This window comes from Chiloscyllium plagiosum, unplaced genomic scaffold (genome assembly GCF_037043375.1).
Source record: "Chiloscyllium plagiosum isolate Xiang-an unplaced genomic scaffold, Cpla_swu_hap1 HiC_scaffold_10, whole genome shotgun sequence".
In the NCBI taxonomy this organism is placed as follows: Eukaryota; Metazoa; Chordata; class Chondrichthyes; order Orectolobiformes; family Hemiscylliidae; genus Chiloscyllium; species Chiloscyllium plagiosum.
In genome coordinates, this window is record NW_028270148.1 from 66,172,752 (window position 1) to 66,190,672 (window position 17,921).

Genomic DNA, 17,921 nt, shown 5'->3' on the forward strand with positions numbered 1-17,921 from the left:
AATCAAGCATTTTTCAACCACCCGATGAAGGAGCAGCACTCTGAAAGCTAGTGCTTAGTGCTTCCAAATAAAGCTGTTGGACTATAACTTGGTGTTGCGTGATTTTTAACTTTGTCTACCTCACATGGACTGCAGCAGTTCAAGAGGCAGGTCACCATCACCTTCTCAAGGATAATTACCTGTGTGCAATAAATACTGGGCTAGCCAGCAACAGCCACATCCCATGCATAAATAAAAACAAAAAGTATGTTTGCATAATGTAATAAAGCTGTAAAATAAAAGATCACTTTAATAGCTTACTTGAAATCAGAGATTGGACTGCAGCCTTAAAAACATTTTAACAAGTGAGATTAATTTCATAACATTACCCAGAGTGTGGAGACAGAAATTGGACTTGTTACCTAAGACATTAAGTTCACTTTTGACATGTCATTTTCATGCAATCAAAAGGCAGATGAGGTTCAATATAACTTGTTTTTAAAGTCTCTTGGGAAGTAACTATTGCTGATAAACTAGCATTTATCGCCCATTCCTAATTGTTCTTACATTGTTTTTCCTCATGTTCCCCAATACCCTCTGCCCTTAACTTTAAATCAATGTCCCCGGCCATTGATCCCTCTTCCAAGGGAAAGTGTTTCTTCCTGTCTACTCTCTCTGTGCTCCTCATCATTTTATACATCACAATAATGTCTCCCCTCAGTCTCATCTTCTCCAAAGAAAACAATTCCAGTCTATGCAATCTCCCTTCAAAGGCAAAGCAAATCTGGGTAAATCTCCTCTGCATACTCTTCAGTGCAATATCATTTCTTGTATAATATGGATTCCAGAACTGCACCAATTACAATGACTGTGGCATAGCCAACTTTTTATACAGATCCAGTATAACCTCGTTGAAGCAAATTGCTGCAGATGTTTGAATCTATAATAAAAACAATAAGTGCTCAAGATTACAGTTAGTCAGACAGCATCCATGGGGAGAAACGTTTTGAGTCGAGGTGAGTCCTCATCAGAGCTGAAGATCCAGCATAACCTCAGTGTTCTTAAACTCTATACTGTGGCTAATGTTGGGTTAAGGTTTGCAATCAGTTATTTTCCTGATCTTTAAGTGGTCTGATTCACTTCCTGACCCCTGGTCCTAGGCATTGGGCTTATTTATGGGGATGTGGATGAAGAGGCAGCAGACAGGTGTTTAAGGGCAAACTAAACTCTAGCTTATTTAATGTATGAAAGGTAATTGCAATACAAGAAATAGGAATGTAATAAATCAAGGTAATTAGCACAATTAATATACATGAGAACAGGCATACTTTAAATACACTATTAATTTGATTATCACTATTAAACACTAATCTTACTAACCCACAGAAAACAACAGGTTTTAATTTTACACTTTTAATCAGAATTCCTACCTGCAGGATCCCAGTGAACTGTCACCACCTGCCTTTCCCTCCCTACTAACCCGATCAGAACTTTGGGGTTGCAGGGTTTATGCTTACCACTCAGAATACTGTTTTGAAGTGCACATGGCCTGCCATACTGGGGGCCTGGATGGAGACTTCAGACTGCGTAGATTTTTCATTTGGGTTGTATCCCCTGATGGGGTAAGATGCGTATTGGATACATTGGGGAAGTGCTTTACTTTCTGCTGGTTTGGCAGGCCTGGTTATCACCTCAGGTTGTGCCTGAGGACATGTGCTATTAGGAGAAAGTGAGGACTGCAGATGCTGGAAATCAGAGTTGAGAGGGTGTTGCTGGAAAAGCACAGCAGGTCAGGCAGCATCCAAAAGAGAAAATGCTGGAAAATCTCAGCAGGTCTGGCAGCATCTGTAAGGAGAGAAAAGAGCTGACGTTTCGAGTCTAACTAACCCTTAGTCTCGAAACGTCAGCTCTTTGCTCTCATTACAGATGCTGCCAGACCTGCTGAGATTTTCCAACATTTTCTCTTTTGGTTTTGATTCCAGCATCCGCAGTAACTTGCTTGTACCCAGTGTTTACTCACTGCCACCTCTCTTCCAGGAATGCCTACCCTGAAGAAGTACTGCTTTTCTCTCTAACAGGATTTTCATTTGTCTCTCTCCCCCTGTCCACCCTCACTGCTTTCCTTTTCTCTCTCAGTGTTCGACAAGGTATTTACTAAAACTCACTTCCACAGCCATATTTCCTTCCTCAGTGACACAGCTTTGACAAAGGGTCAGTTAGACTCAAAACATCAGCTCTTTTCTCTCCTCACAGATGCTGCCAGACCTGCTGAGATTTTCCAGCATTTTGTCTTTTGGGTTCGATTCCAGCATCTGCAGTAATTTGCTTTTATTTGGTCGGGCGGCATCCCTTCATGGTCTTATGCCCGAAACGTCGATTCATGTGCTTCTTGGATGCTGTCTGACTTGCTGTGCTTTTCCAGCAACACACTCTCAACATGTGCTATTATTCAAGTTGGTTTTGTTTCAAGTTGTCAGTCTTTAGTTCTGATAGTCATGTTCAATTGTTGAGGTCCTTACTGTCAGTGTTCTTGGTTCACGAAGATCTGTTTTCGGAAGCTCATGTTCAGATTTCTTCGGTTGACTTCCCCCTTTTAGATGTCTTTTGTTCCAGTGAAGCCCTTGGTTTGGCTTCCATGTTCTCAGTTCAGCCTCTGTGGTTGTTGGTTCTGAAGCTGCTTGTTGAACATGGAAGGCTGTGAGGAAGCTGTGTATGCAGAAGCTTTTTGTTGGAAAAGACCCCATTCAGGTGAGATTGGGGCTGGCAATTATACTGATTGTAGGCCCTGTTATCTCCGCGCCAAATCCTAGATTTTCATTGTGCTGTTGATGTTCTCTCCTCAAATTAATTGCTTTCCGATGGTTCGAGTATGTATGAATGGGTTTTGATTGAGGTTGAATGTCCATTATCTCCATACAGTCTGCATTGTGTAGCCTGAGGTGTAAAAGCTGTCTCAGGCTAGGGTCAGTTGACTTTGGTCAATTGTTCTTTTAGAGAGGAGGTTGGGATTCCAGGCTGAGCAATAATCCCAGACAGCAATGACTGTGTTGTGCATTTCCCCAGTTCAGCTGTCCTTTTCTTTAAAAGTTTTGAAAGTCCAGGTTTTGTCCATATGTTTTAATGTTGGGGATTTTTGCTCGATCTTACACTAATAAAGGCAAACATCCCTTATGCTTCCATCACCACATTATCTATTGTCCTGCTATCTTAAGGGACATGCACACCAAGGTGTGTCTCTGATCCTCAGTGCATCCCAGTGTTCTCCTGTTCACCATATATTCCCTTGCCTTGTTTGTTCTGCCCAAGTGCATTACCTCACCTTTACAGGCAGTGAAGGCAAGAGCAAATATCAGTATTGCCAGATCTTGGGTGAAAGCTCTCAATGGCGACTGCAAGCTACCTAACCCAGGTTCTGAAGAACAAATAAAGACCATGCAATTTTAATAACTGTTTCCCTTTAACATACCAGTGTAGAAGAAAGGATCACAATGTCATTTGAATATCTAAATTTTCATGTATCTGAATGTGTTTCACTCTAACCTTGTCTAACCTTCAATGTTGATAAAAGTTGCAAATTCCTATTCTATTAAAAATGATCTTCTTGTAGAGAAAATCCCTAATTCTGCCATTACACTGCACAACATTAAAAAATGGTATAATAATTAAATTTGAAAGCAGTATACTTATGGAAAAATACAGGACAATATTGAATATATAATATCAGTCACATTAATGAGAATTAGAATTTGAATTAGCTTTCTTGTCACATGTAGTCACATGAGTACAGTAAAAAGTTTACAAGTTGCCACTTACGGTGATATCTTAGGTACCAAGGTACCTAGGTAGAGATTTTTAAGTACTCATTTTTAGAGAAAAATAAATTGGAAAAATAAAGAAATAAAATATCCAGCAATACTTTAGAAAAATAGAGAAATAAAAGTTCAGAATAATAGTCCTTCCAATCCAGATCATATTGAACTTCACCTCGAGGCACGGAGTGCCAGGAGTCAAGTCCACGCTGAGACCAGGAGTCTGAGTCCATGCTGAGACCGGGCATCTGAGTCCACACTGAGACCGGAAGTCTGAGCCCACACTGAGGCTGGGAGTTCAGATTCACACTGAGGCCAGGAGCCTGAGACCATTCTGAGGCTAGGAGTCTGAGTCCACGCTGAGGCCAGGCGGCCGAGTCCATGCTGAGGCAGGGAGTCCGAATCCAGGCTGAGGCCTAATTAAAATAAAGATGGTGTAAGTGTGCCATTATGGACAGACCAAACCCCCTCGAAAAGTATTAAGACGTTAGTCTAGATCCTCACATTTTTGTATTTTAAAGGTAAGTGTAAGGCATTACATTCCAGATGCAATTCGATTGGTCAACTATTTGATTTTAAGCAAAACACCCCGTATGTTTACACAGCAGTTAAAATACAAAGTAGCAATAAAATAAAAGAATTGGTGTAACTGTAACTATTAATTAACTGTACCAATATAGGAACATCCCATTAACACACCCTTGACAAATTCAATAAAATAGATTGTTTCATATGCAATTCTAGTAGCAGGCGGAGAACCACGGCTTTTTGCTGTAACAGAGAGAGGAATAAGAGCTTTCACATCCAACTTCAATATCCCATCAACAGCAGAAAGGTAAAACTAAAAATCTTGGTTCTGTGGGAGCTTGACCACACCCATTCAGGCTGTTTCTATTGTTCCAACTTAAAACAAAAACCAAAGCTTCACAAGCTGTTTACTCTAGTGACTTTGGCAGACTGCTTGACATTGCTGTCTCAACCTTTCTTCATAAAAAGTATATCTCTTAAGGCCATAGTATAATCACAGTGCTCCTCTTGAAGTATGACTAAAAATCACAGACTAATTTCATTCTGAATGATTTCATTCTATCATCGTTTTGAATATATTTTAAAAGAAAATGTTATCCACATTGTTGCATGTCTGTACATTCAGTGACACAACGTTATAATTTTGAATTCCATATGGTTTGCAGTATAGTTCACAAATAAATAAACCGATGCTCTAACTGTGAGCCCCAAAGTGATCACTTATTTTATGTGTCCACAGTAATGAAAAAAATAGCAAATTTGGTGCAGGTTTCAACAGTTCATATTTTATTAAGGCATACCCCATGAGCTAAAGCCATTCAAGAAGGCAGTTGATCACCACCTTCTCTGGGGCAATTAGGCTTGGACAATTAAGGTTGACTTAGCAGTGATGCCAACATCCCTTGAACAAATGTAAAATCAATTCAACAATGAACCTAATGTTACCTGTTTACATTTTCTTGAATCTGCCATTGTGCTGTCCTTTCTCAAAGAGATCACCCAAGAAGCCACACAACATGTCATGTTAGTTAATTCCATTATCTGATTAGTATAAATGGCCTTACAAAGACCAGTTTACTTTGGAATTGTTAAAATGATTCAGGTAACGTAAAGTATTTACAATTGCAGTTCCCTTACAGATAACATTGAATAACACACCAAATATCAACAATGCTCTATTGGTCTCTGTGAGAAACCCAAGATAAATAGACGAAGCAGCTGTATTCAACTGTGCAAGCTGTTTCTCTGGAATTATTGCCACTGTTCTACAACAGGAATTCCAGATTGTAGGGCTGTATTTGATATTCAAAGTAAAGAGTTGGAATGGATATTCGATTGTGATTGGTCCAGAACCTCAGCTGAACATCATCTTCAGTAGAACTCACAAAGAGTACAAGAAACCCCTACAGATAAATTTCTCATTTTACCTAAGAAGCAACAAAATTGAAGAAAGATAAATAATATTCCAACTTACGGTCAAAATAACATTGGCCCATAGATTTTTTTAAAAAATGTTTGGGATTATTTTAAAAGGGAAGGTAGAAACATTGATTTTCATATTTAGTTGCTGAGTACTAAATCTCCAGTGATTTATTGATGCAGAGGCTGCTGTAGTCAAAAATATGCAAAGTGCATGAAACTGCAGCTTTTTTCTAAGTTTTGGCTTCTGAGATGAAGATTCACACAGATGGCAGAGTTCTGAAGAAAAAAAGATTTACAAGGATGTTACCAGGGTTGGAGGATTTGAGCTATAGGGAGAGACTAAATAGACAGGAGGAGCTGTTTTCTCTGGAGCATCGGAGACTGAGGGGTGACCTTATAGAGATATATAAAATCATGAGGATACAGTAAATAGACAAAGTCTTTTCCCTGCATTAGGGGAGTCCAGAACTATAGGGCATAGATTTAGGATGAAAGGAGAAAAATATAAAAGAGACCTAAGGGGAAGCTTTTTCACACAGAGAATGGTGCATGTATGGAATGAGCTGCCAGAGGAAGTGATAGAGGCTGGTATAATTACAGCATTTAAAAGGCATTTGGATGGGTATATGAAGAGGAAGGGTTTAAAGGGGTATAGGCCAAGTGTTGGCAAATAGGACTAGATTAGGTTGGGATATCTGATCGGCATGGACAAGTTAGACCGAAGGGTTTGTTTCCATGCTACACATCTCGAATACTCTATGATTCAAAATGTTAACTCTGCTTTTTCTCGACCATTGCTGCCAGATCAGCTGAGTTCCTCCAGTAATTTCTGTTTTGGTTTTGTGATAATAACCTGTTGTCTTCTAAGATTTGGGAGGGAGTACCTTTGCATAACTGCCTCTGCTATGAGTCCCGAGATTGGTGATCCCATGGGTATTCCGTTGATTTGTTCGTATATCTGGTTGTTGAATGTGAAGTGTGTTGTGTGGCACAAGTCCAGTAGTTTCATACACTACTATTATAGGGCAAGCCAGACAGAGAACAGCCAGGGAATTCCTAGAGGATTGGCATTCATCCACAAACTCCATCAACAAACACATCGACCTGGACCCAATATACCAACCATTACAGCGGACAGCTGAAACTGACAACCGGAAGCGGCAGGGACAGACCACTATAAACACCGGAGGAAACATCAAAGAAGCGCTTCGCAGGAGGCTCCCAAGCACTGATGATGTCGCCTAGCCAGGGGACGAAACGTTTGCAACAAAAACTTCCAGCTCGACGAACAGAACCACAACATTAAAATAATGTAGTATCCCGTGTGTGAATTTGCCAAGTCATTTGCTTCATCATGATGCCAATACACGATGAACCAACATTTCTAATGCTTGATTGGTGATTACTTCAGCCCTAATGATAATGGATTAATGGGAGTGAGCCAGTGTACTACTTTGCTGTTTTACCGTGTAAGAAATCTTCAAGTTATTTAAGGCATACGTGGGTAGATGGTCTGTTGGATATATTACCTTCATATTGGTTACTGAGCTTCATGTCATCTACCTTGCTCTCAACATCAGTTGATACCTAGGCTGTCCATCTCAAGCAGACCTCTTCGCTGCACAATGTTTTGCAGAACACAGCACACCAGTAACATTCTGGAATTTTGTTGAAAGTGAATGTACGGAAAGATGTCTGGGTACTTGATGTACATTTTCAGCATATCCATGGGTTGCTCTATAACAATTTTTGGTAGGGTTTAAGGGAAACGTTATAAGAGTATTGAGGTTTAAAATAGCAATATTGGAGTTAAGTTAGCATTATAAATGACTTTCATGTCCAGTCACCAAATTGAGTTAAGTTAGCATTATGAACAAAATGATCATGATCTGTGAACTTGAGGTAATTCCAGCACACGCTAACAATCAGAGCAAGAGTGTCTTCCACAAAGATGGTGGTCTAGTTGTATTATCATTAGACTGTTGATTCATTTACCTAGGCAATGTCCTGGGGACCTGGATTTGAATCCCACATGGCAGTTGGTAGAATTTGCATTCAATAAAAATCTCAAATTAAGAGTCGAATAACCACAAAACCATTGCAAGGGAGAAACCCATCTAATTCACAAATGTTCTTTAGAGATCAAAACCATCATTTCTGGATGGTATGGTATGCATGTGACTTCAGACCCACAGCAATGTGGTTGACAGCTAATCTGTAAGCAACAAATGCTGGTCTGGTCAGTGGACCCTACATTCCATGAATGAATAAAAAAGATTGCAGGTATGGTCAGCAGAAGATATGCGCAGGCGCAGAATGTGTGCCTTTTTGACTCAACATCTCATCCATGCAGGCAAGAATATAGGCATCAGGCAACCAACATTGTAGCCAATGGCTTGTTAACTTACGTGGTCTAAAACATCAGAGAATACGATTCTTTCAAAAATTGAGTGCACTTCACATAAGCTTGATTCTGATTGTTTTTCATGGGTCTCATAGAACAGCCATAAACATAAAGCAACAAAGTGCCATTAGAACAGAACATTTATGGTTTATAGCTTTCCTCTGTACCTATGAATATCAGCATAATTTTCTTTGGAATTTTTTTTCTTTTCAGAATGACACATGAATTGCTGTCAAAATTACTTGCTGACCTTGCAGTCCTTCAAAGTGCCATTTGGAAATAATGCTTTCAATAACTGAAAACAATCTCTATTGTATTTCTGGAAGTAAACACAGTTTCATATGTGACTCCAATTATAATAAAAAAAAGTTCTATGTTTCACTGACTGTAAAGGTTAGTGGAATTGTTCAAATTAAAATCTTGATGATTATATTATTATTTTCAATGCCAAGTTCTAGATCTCCTTTGTACCCTGTGAATTCTTATTAGAACAAGAATGCTTACACTTTTTAATTCATTCGTGAGATGTGGACATCACTGGCAGGGCCAGAAATCATTGCTCAAAAGTAATTGCCCAAAAGGGTGGCACATTGACTCAGTGGTTAGCGCAGGGACCCGGATTCGACTCCAGTCTCGGGCGACCGTCTGTGTGGAGTTAGCACATTCTTCCTGTGCCTGCCTGGGCTTCCTCCAGGTGCTCCTGTTTCCTCCCACAATCCATAAGATGGTATTAATTTCTGGGTCTGTAGATTGTGCAGGAGCAAAAATGGCCTTTAAGAGAGTGATATGCACTTCTGTCAGAGGTGGGAGTTTAAAGAGAGTTTAAGGGTTACTGCGGATTATATTTGCCATAAATGCTGTTGGCTGCGAATCTTATCAGATCGAAAGGATCAGTTGGAGAGACAGTTAGAAGCAATGAGGAATTTGCAACAGCAACAGTATGTGATGGATGGCAGTTATAGGAAGGGTGGACAGTCTCAGATACAGTCACATAGATGGGTTAACTCCAGGAAAGGTAAGAGAGGTAGGCAGCTAGTGCAGGAGTCTTTTGTGGCTATACCCATTTCAAACAGGTATGGTGTTTTGGAAAATGTAGGAGGTGATGGATTCTCAGGGGAACATAGTACGAACAGCCAAGTTTCTGGTATTGAGACTGACTCTAATGCAACGAGGAGTATGTTGGGTTCAAAGAGATCAGTTGTGTTAGAGGATGCTCTAGTCCAAGGTACAGACAGACGTTTCTGTGGCCAGCAGTGAAAAAGCAGAACGATGTGTTGCCTCCCTGGTGCTAGGATCAAGGATGTCTCAGAGAATGTGCGGAATGTTCTTACAGGGGAGAGGGGCCAGCAAGAGGTCATCGTCCACATTGGAACCAACAACATAGGAAGGGAAAAGGTTAAGATTCTGAAGGGAGATTACAGAGAGTTAGGCAGAAATTTAAAAAGGAGGTCCTCGAGAGTAGTGATATCTGGATTACTCCCAGTGCTACAAGCTAGTGAGGGCAGGAATAGGAGGATAGAGCAGATGAATGTATGACTGAGGAGCTGATGTATGGAAGAAGGATTCACATTTTTGGATCATTGGAATCTCTTTTGGTAGAAGTGACCTGGACAAGAAGGACGGATTGTAACGAAATTGGAAGGGGACAAATAGACTGGCAGGGAGATTTGCTCGAGCTGCTCAGGAGGATTTAAACTAGTAAGGTAGTGTGGGGTGGGGGGAGGCGCGCAGGGAGATAGTGAGTAAAGAGATCACTCTGAGACTGGTACAGTTGAGAAAAGAAGCAAGTCAAACAGTCAGGAAAGGCAAGGACAAAGCAGAGAACAAGGTAGGACTAATAAATTAAACTGCATTTATTTCAATGCACGAGGCCTAACAGGGAAGGCAGATGAACTCAGGGCATGGTTAGGAAAATGGGACTGGGATATCATAGCAATTACAGAAACATGGCTCAGGGATGGGCAGGACTGGCAGCTTAATGTTCCAGGATACAAATGCTACAGGAAGGATAGAAAGGGAGGCAAGAGAGGAGGGGGTGGCATTTTTGATAAGGGATAGCAGTACAGCTGTACTGAGGGAGGATATTCTGGAAATACATCCAGGGAAGTTATTTGGGTGGAACTGAGAAATAAGAAAGGGATGATCACCTTATTGGGATTGTATTATAGACCCCTTAATAGTCAGGGGGAAATTGAGAAACAAACTTGTAAGGAGATCTCAGCTATCTGTAAGAATAATAGGGTAGTTATGGTCAGGGATTTTAACTTTCCAAACATAGACCAGGACTGCTATAGCGTTAAAGGTTTAGATGGAAAGGAATCAGTTAACTGTGTACAAGACAATGTTTTGATTAAGTATGTGGCTGTAACTACTAGAGAAGATTCAAAACTTGACCTATTCTTGGGAAATAAGGCAGGACAGGTGACTGAAGTGTCAGTGGGGGAGCATTTTGGGACCAGCGACCATAATTATGTTAGATTTAAAATAATGATGGAAAAAGATAGACCAGATCTAAAAGTTGAAGTTCTAAATTGGAGAAAATTAAGGGCGGCATGGTGGCACAGTGGTTAGCACTGCTGCCTCACAGCGCCAGAGACCCGGGTTCAAATCCCGACTCAGGCGACTGACTGTGTGGAGTTTGCACATTCTCCCCGTGTCTGCGTGGGTTTCCTCCGGGTGCTCCGGTTTCCTCCCACAGTCCAAAGATGTGCAGGTCAGGTGAATTGGCCATGCTAAATTCCCCGTAGTGTTAGGTTAAAGGGGTAAATGTAGGGGTATGGGTGGGTTGCGCTTCGGCGGGTCGGTGTGGACTTGTTGGGCCGAAGGGCCTGTTTCCACACTGTAAGTAATCTAAAAGCCAATATTGACAGTATTAGGCAAGAACTTTCAAAAACTGACTGGAGGCAGATGTTCGCAGGTAAAGGGACGGCTGGAAAATGGGAAGCCTTCATAAATGAGATAACGAGACTTTAGAGAAAGAATATTCCTGTTAGGGTGAAAGGAAAGGCTGGTAGGTATAGGGAATGCTGGATGACTAAAGAAGTTGAGGGTTTGGTTAAGAAAAAGAAGGAAGTATATGTAAGGCATAGACAGGATAGGTCGAGTGAATACTTAGAAGATTATAAAGGCAGTAGGAGTATACATAAAAGGGAACTCAGGAGGGCAAAAAGGGGACATGAGATAGCTTTGGCAAGTAGAATTAAGGAGAATCCAAAGAGTTTTTACAAATAGATTAAGGACAAAAGGGTAACTAGGGAGTGAATAGGGCCCCTCAAAGATCAGCAAGGCGGCCTTTGTGTGGAGCCGCAGAAAATGGGGAGACACTAAATGAGTATTTTGCATCAGTATTTATTGTGGAAAAGGTTATAGAAGATATAGACTGTTGGGAAGTAGATGGTGACATCTTGCAAAATGTCCAGATTACAGAGGAGGAAGTGCTGGATGTCTTGAAATGGGTAAAGGTGGATAAATCCCCAGGACCTGATCAGGTGTACCCGAGAACTCTGTGGGAAGCGAGGGAAATGATTGCTGGGCCTCTTGCTGAGGTATTTGTACCATCGATAGTCACAGATGAGGTGCCAGAAGACTAGAGGTTGGCTAACATGGTGCCACTGTTTAAGAAGGGTGGTAAGGACAAGCCAGGGAACTACAGACCAGTGAGCCTGACGTTGGTGGTGGGCAAGTTGTTGGAGGGAATCCTGAGGGACAGGATGTACATGTATTTGGAAAGGCAATGACTGATTAGGGATAGTCAACATGGCTTTGTGCGTGGGAAGTCATGTCTCACAAACTTGATTGAGTTTTTTGAGGAAGTAACAAAGAGGATCGATGAGGGCACAGTGTTAGATGTGATCTTCAGTAAGGCATTCGGCAAGGTTCCCCATGGGAGACTGATTAGCAAGGTTAGATCTCGTGGAATACAGAGAGAACTAGCCATTTGGATACAGAACTGGCTCAAAGATGGTGGAGGAGGGTTGCTTTTCAGACTGGAGACCTGTGACCAGTGGAGTGCCATAAGAATCGGTGCTGCGTCCACTATTTTTTGTCATTTACATAAATGATTTGGATGTGAGCATAAGAGGCACAGTTAGTAAGTTTGTAGATGACACTAAAATTGGAGGTGTAGTGGACAGCGAAGTGGGTTACCTCAGATTACAACAGGATCTGGATCAATGGGCTGAGAAATGGCAGATGGAGTTTAATTCAGATAAATGCAAGGTGCTGTATTTTGGGAAAGCAAATCTTAGCAGGACTAATACACTTAATGGTAAGGTCCTAGGGAGTGTTGTTGAACAAAGAGACCTTGGAGTGCAGGTTCATAGCTCCTTGAAAGTGGAGTTGCAGGTAGATAGGATAGTGAAGAATTCGTTTGGTATGCTTTCCTCTATTGGTCAGAGTATTGAGTACAGGAGTTGGGAGGTCATGTTATGGCTGTACAGGACATTGGTTAGGCCACCGTTGGAATATTGTGTGCAATTCTGGTCTCTTTCCTATCGGAAAGAGGAAAGCAGGGGTTGGAGGATTTGAGCTATAGGGAGAGGCTGAACAGGCTGGGGCTGTTTTCCCTTAAGCATCGGAGGCTGAGGGTTGACCTTATAGAGGTTTACAAAATTATGAGCGGCATAGATAGGGTAAATAGGCAAACTCTTTTACCTGGGGTCGGGTACTCCAGAACTAGAGGGCATAGGTTTAGGGTGAGAGGGAAAAGATATAAAAGAGACCTATAGGGCAACATTTTCACACAGAGGGTGGTACGTGTACGAAATGAGCTGCCAGAGGAAGTGGTGGAGACTGGTACAATTGCAACATTTAAGAGGCATTTGGATGGGTGTATGAATAGGAAAGGTTTGGAGGGATTTGGGCCGGGTGATGGCAGGTGGGACTAGATTGAGTTGGGATATCTGGTTGGCATGGACAGGTTGGACTGAAGGGTATGTTTCCATGCTGTACATCTCTTTGACTTTATGACTCTATGTGCCGGTTAGGTGAAAAGGCTAAGTTAAATTGCCCACAGTGTTCCGGGATGTATAGGTTAGATGCAGTTGTCAGAAATAAATGGCGGTAATAGGGAAGGTGTAAGGGTGAGTTAATCTTTGGAGGATCAGTGTGGTCTTGTTTGGCCTAATGGCCTGTTTCCACACTGTACGGATTCTATGAATGCCTTCTCTGCATTGTTTGTGAGTTTTGATAAGATTTGTAGCTCAGGTTGAAGTTCTGGATGTAGGTTTGGTCACTGAGCTGGAAGGTTCATTTTCAGACATTTTGTCACCATACTAGGTAACATCTTCAGTGAACCTCTAGATGAAGCTTCCATGAATTCCCCTTAAGAACTTTGTGTTGAGCCACCTTATTAAACTGTTGTGTTTCATGTGGTGTAAGTACGCCCACAGTAGGAAGATCATTCCAGAATTTTCACCCAGCAACAGAAAGAAATTGCAACACGCTTACTAGTCAGAATAGTGTGTGATTTGGAAGAAAACTTACAGGTAGTTCTGTTCCCCTGTTGCCACTGGCCTTGTTCTTCCATGTGGTAGAGGTCACAGTTTGTTGCTGTTAAAAGAGTTTTGTTACTTTCTGCAGTGCATCTTGCATCTTGACACACATTGTGTACCAATGATCGACGGAATGAATGTTTCTGCAGGTGGATGAATGCCAGGCAAAGAAGTGTCCTGTGCTGGATGCTGTTCAACTTCTTGAGATTTTTGGAGCTGCACCCATATGGATGAGTGGAAAGTATTCCATCAAACTTCTGACTTGTGGCTTATAGATTGTGGACAGGCTTTGAGTCAAGTGGTGAGATACTGGCAGCAGAATTCCGATTCGCTGACCTGCTCTTGCAGGCAGGAATTCATGGCTGGTCCAGTTCAAATTCTAATCAATGGTAGCTTCACGATGTAAATGCTGAGGTACTTATCAAAAGTGGATTTTAGTTGCTGTCTTGTGTGAGAGTAGGGTATTTTCTGCCACTTAAGTGATGCAAATATATCATTTCCCCTTATCAACCCAAGTCTAGAACTTTCTGCATTTGGAAATAGACTACTGCAATATCTGAGGAATCACAAATGGGTGCTGAGCAACGTTCAGCCATCAGTGAACAGCAGCACTTGTGACCTTTATGATGGAAGGAAAGTCATTGATGAAACAACTGAAGATGCTTGAACTTGAGACATTACCTTGAGGACATCCTACAGAAATGTCCTGGGAGTAGGATGATTGGTTGAAAAACAACCATCATCCTATTCCTTTGCATTCTAGCTAGTAATGCTTAACCTCCTATTTTTACTGATTTTCGTTCAACTAGAGTTGCTTGATGCCTCACCAGGGCAAGTGATGCCTTTATTGTCAAGGGAATCACTGTCACCTCTGGAACTCAGTGGAAGTGTCCATGGGTAGACCACAGTTATGATAATATCTGAAGCCAAGTGGTACTGGCAGAAGTCAAAATGAGCCTTAGTGAGAAGTCAATTGGTGAAATGTGTCATTTGATAACACTACTAATAAGACTTCCATCAATGTCAGTGATTGGGAATAGATTTATGAGGTGGTAAGATTGGTTAGAGTGGATCATTTCCCTTTTTTATGGACAGAACATAGCTGGGCAATCTTCCTTGTTGCTGGATTGATGCCAGTTTTGTAGCTGTGCTAGAATAACTTGACAAAGGATAACAACTTATTCTGGAGCACAATTGCATAGCTCTACAGTTGAGAGATTGTTGAGGCCTTTCATTTATGTAGCACCCATTGTGTTCAGCTGCTTCTTGAATATTGTGCAAAATAAATTGATTATTTCAAGATTGCCCTTTGTGAAACTGGGGACTGTAAAAGGAAATTCAATGGATCATCCACTTTGTAATTCAGGATGAAGATTATGTACTGGCACTTGGCTCCCCATCACTGGGGATGGAGATGTATGTAAATGCCTCCACACCTTCCTAGTAGGTTAAATGTTCACTACAATTCATGACTGGATATAGGCAAAAGTGAATACTGCAAGCTGCTGGAAATCAGAGTCTAGATTAAAGGTGCTGGAAAAGCACAGCAGGTCAGGCAGCATCCGAGGAGCAGGAAAATCAATGTTTCAGGCTAAAGCCCTTCATCAAGAATGAAGGCAGGGAGCCTCCAGGCTGGAGAGATAAATGGGAGGGTGGGGTGGGGCTGGAGAAAAGGTAGCAAAGAGTACAATAGGTGGATGGGGGTGGAATTGAAGGTGATAGGTGAGAGAGGAGGGTGGAGCGGAGAGGGAGGAAGGAAGATTGGCAGATGGGACATTCACCCATTGTACTTTTTGCTACCTTTCCCCACCCTCCTCTCTGACCTATCACCTTCTTCCCCACCCCATCCACCTATTGTACTCTTTACTACCTTCTCCCCAGCTCCACCTCCCCCCTCCCTTTTATCTCTCCACCCTGGAGGCTCCCTGCCTTCATTCCTGATGAAGGGCATTTGCCTGAAATGTTGATTTTCCTATTCCTCGGATGCTGCCTAACCTGCTGTGCTTTTCCAGCATCACTCTAATCTAGAGTCATGACTGGATATGTCAGGACTGTGCAGCTTAGATCTGATCCATCAGTTGTAGGATTGCTTACTTCCACTGATAGCAAGTTGAAATTTAGCAAGTACGTAGTCTAGTGTACAAAGTTAAAAATCACTCAACACCAGGTTATAGTCCAACAGGTTTAATTGGAAGCACACTAGCTTTCGGAGCGACGCTCCTTCATCAGATGATAGTGGAGGGCTCAATCGTAACACAGAATTTATAGCAAAAATTTACAGTGTGATGTAACTGAAATTATACATTGAAAAATTGATTGTCTGTTAAGCCTTTCATCTGTTAGAATACAGTGATAGTTTCACTTCTTTCATGTGTAAATCACAAAATCTTTTTTTTAAAAGTTGCATTCTCGGGTTAGCTGTTAACAATGGTGACAGCTAGACAATATGTTGAAGGTGTTGGCCTCCTGTGTTCTCTGTCTATGCCATGATGCTTAGATTGATTCTAATCTAAAAAGTGAGATAATGGAGTTTTACATAAATTCATGCAGTTTTTGAGCTCAGAGTTCTACATGAATGCATGCAGTTTTTGAGCAACGTACAATGTAACCCTGCAAGTACAAATTCACCCCACAAAATATATGTGTGCATGTGGGTCTTTGTCTGTCTATGTGTGTGTGTCTGTCTGGGTTGGGGGTTGTGAGTGTGAGAAAGTGTATGTGTGTGTGTGTAGTGAGTGCAGAGTGTCTTAAGTCTGTGAAGGGGTGCATGTGTGAGTGTGGGAGTGTGTGTGTCTGTAAGGGTGTGTGTGGGGGTCTGTGTGCACATCTGTATGTATCTGTGTCCGTGTGTATGTGAGAGTGTGTGTATGTAGGAATATCTGTGTGTGTGTGTAGTGCAATGGTGATCACTTGTAATGTGACATGAACCCAAGGTCCCAGTTGAGGCTCTCCTTATGGGTACCGAACTTAGCTATCAGCCTCTGCTCAGCCACTTTTCTCTGCTACCTGTCCCGAAGTCCACCTTGGAGGATGGTCACCCGAAAGTCCGAGGCTGAATGTTCTGGACCACTGAAGTGTTCCCCAACTGGGAGGGAACCCCCCCTGTCTGTTGATTGTTGTGCGGTGCCTATTCATCCGTTGCCATAGCCTTTGCTCGGTTTCCCCAATGTACCATGCCTCCGGGCATCCTTGCCTGCAACGTATAAGATAGACAACGTTGGCTGAGTCACATGATTACCTGCCATGTACAAGGTGGGAGGTGTCCCCACATTTAATGGTGGTATCCATGTCCACATTCTGACACGTCTTGCAGCATCTACCATGACAGGGTTGTATGGAGTTGTCCTGAGAGCCGGGCAGCTTGCTACGAACACCGATCTGTTTGAGGTTTGGCAGTTGTTTAAAGGCAAGTAGTGGATGTGTGGGGAAGGTCTTGGTGAGGTGCTCATCCTCATTGATAATGTGTTGCAGGTCACGAAGAACATGGCGTAATTTTTCAGCTCCTGGGAAGTACTGAACAACGGATGAATAGGCACCACACAACAATCAACAGACAGGAGGGTTCCCTCCCAGTTGGGGAACACTTCGTGGTCCAGAACATTCAGCCTCGGACCTTCGGGTGACCATCCTCCAAGGTGGACTTCGGGACAGGCAGCAGAGAAAAGTGGCCGAGCAGAGGCTGATAGTTAAGTTCCATACCCATAGGGAGGGCCTCATCCGGGACCTTGGGTTCATGTCACATTACAGGTGACCACTATTGCACTATGCACACACCCAGATACTCCTACACACACAGAGATACTTCTACACACACACACACACACTCTCACATACACACGGACACACATACACACAGACGCGCACACAGACACCCACACATGCCTTTACAGACACACACACTCCCACACTCACACATGCACCCCCTCACAGACTTAAGACACTCTGCACTCACTACACACACACACATACACTTTCTCACACTCACAACCCCCAACCCAGACAGACACACACACATAGACAGACAAAGACCCACATGCACACATATGTTTTGTGGGGTGAATTTGTACTTGCAGGGTTACATTGTACGTTGCTCAAAAACTGCATGCATTCATGTAGAACTCTGAGCTCAAAAACTGCATGAATTTATGTAAAACTCCATTATCTCACTTTTTAGATTAGAATCAATCTAAGCATCATGGCATAGACAGAGAACACAGGAGGCCAACACCTTCAACATATTGTCTAGCTGTCACCATTGTTAACAGCTAACTCGAGAATGCAACTTTT

The 17,921-nt window shown here is 42.1% G+C and overlaps 1 long non-coding RNA gene across 1 annotated transcript in view; it reads right to left on the reverse strand.

Annotated features, from left to right (window-relative positions):
- Positions 1-4,159: 4,159 nt before the first annotated feature.
- The window catches only part of LOC148148971 (uncharacterized), a 41,117-nt gene continuing 27,355 nt past the window's right edge, over positions 4,160-17,921 (reverse strand). The window contains exon 3 of the long non-coding RNA XR_015758299.1: positions 4,160-4,204. This is a non-coding gene — a long non-coding RNA (uncharacterized LOC148148971). The remainder of the gene's footprint in view (positions 4,205-17,921) is intronic.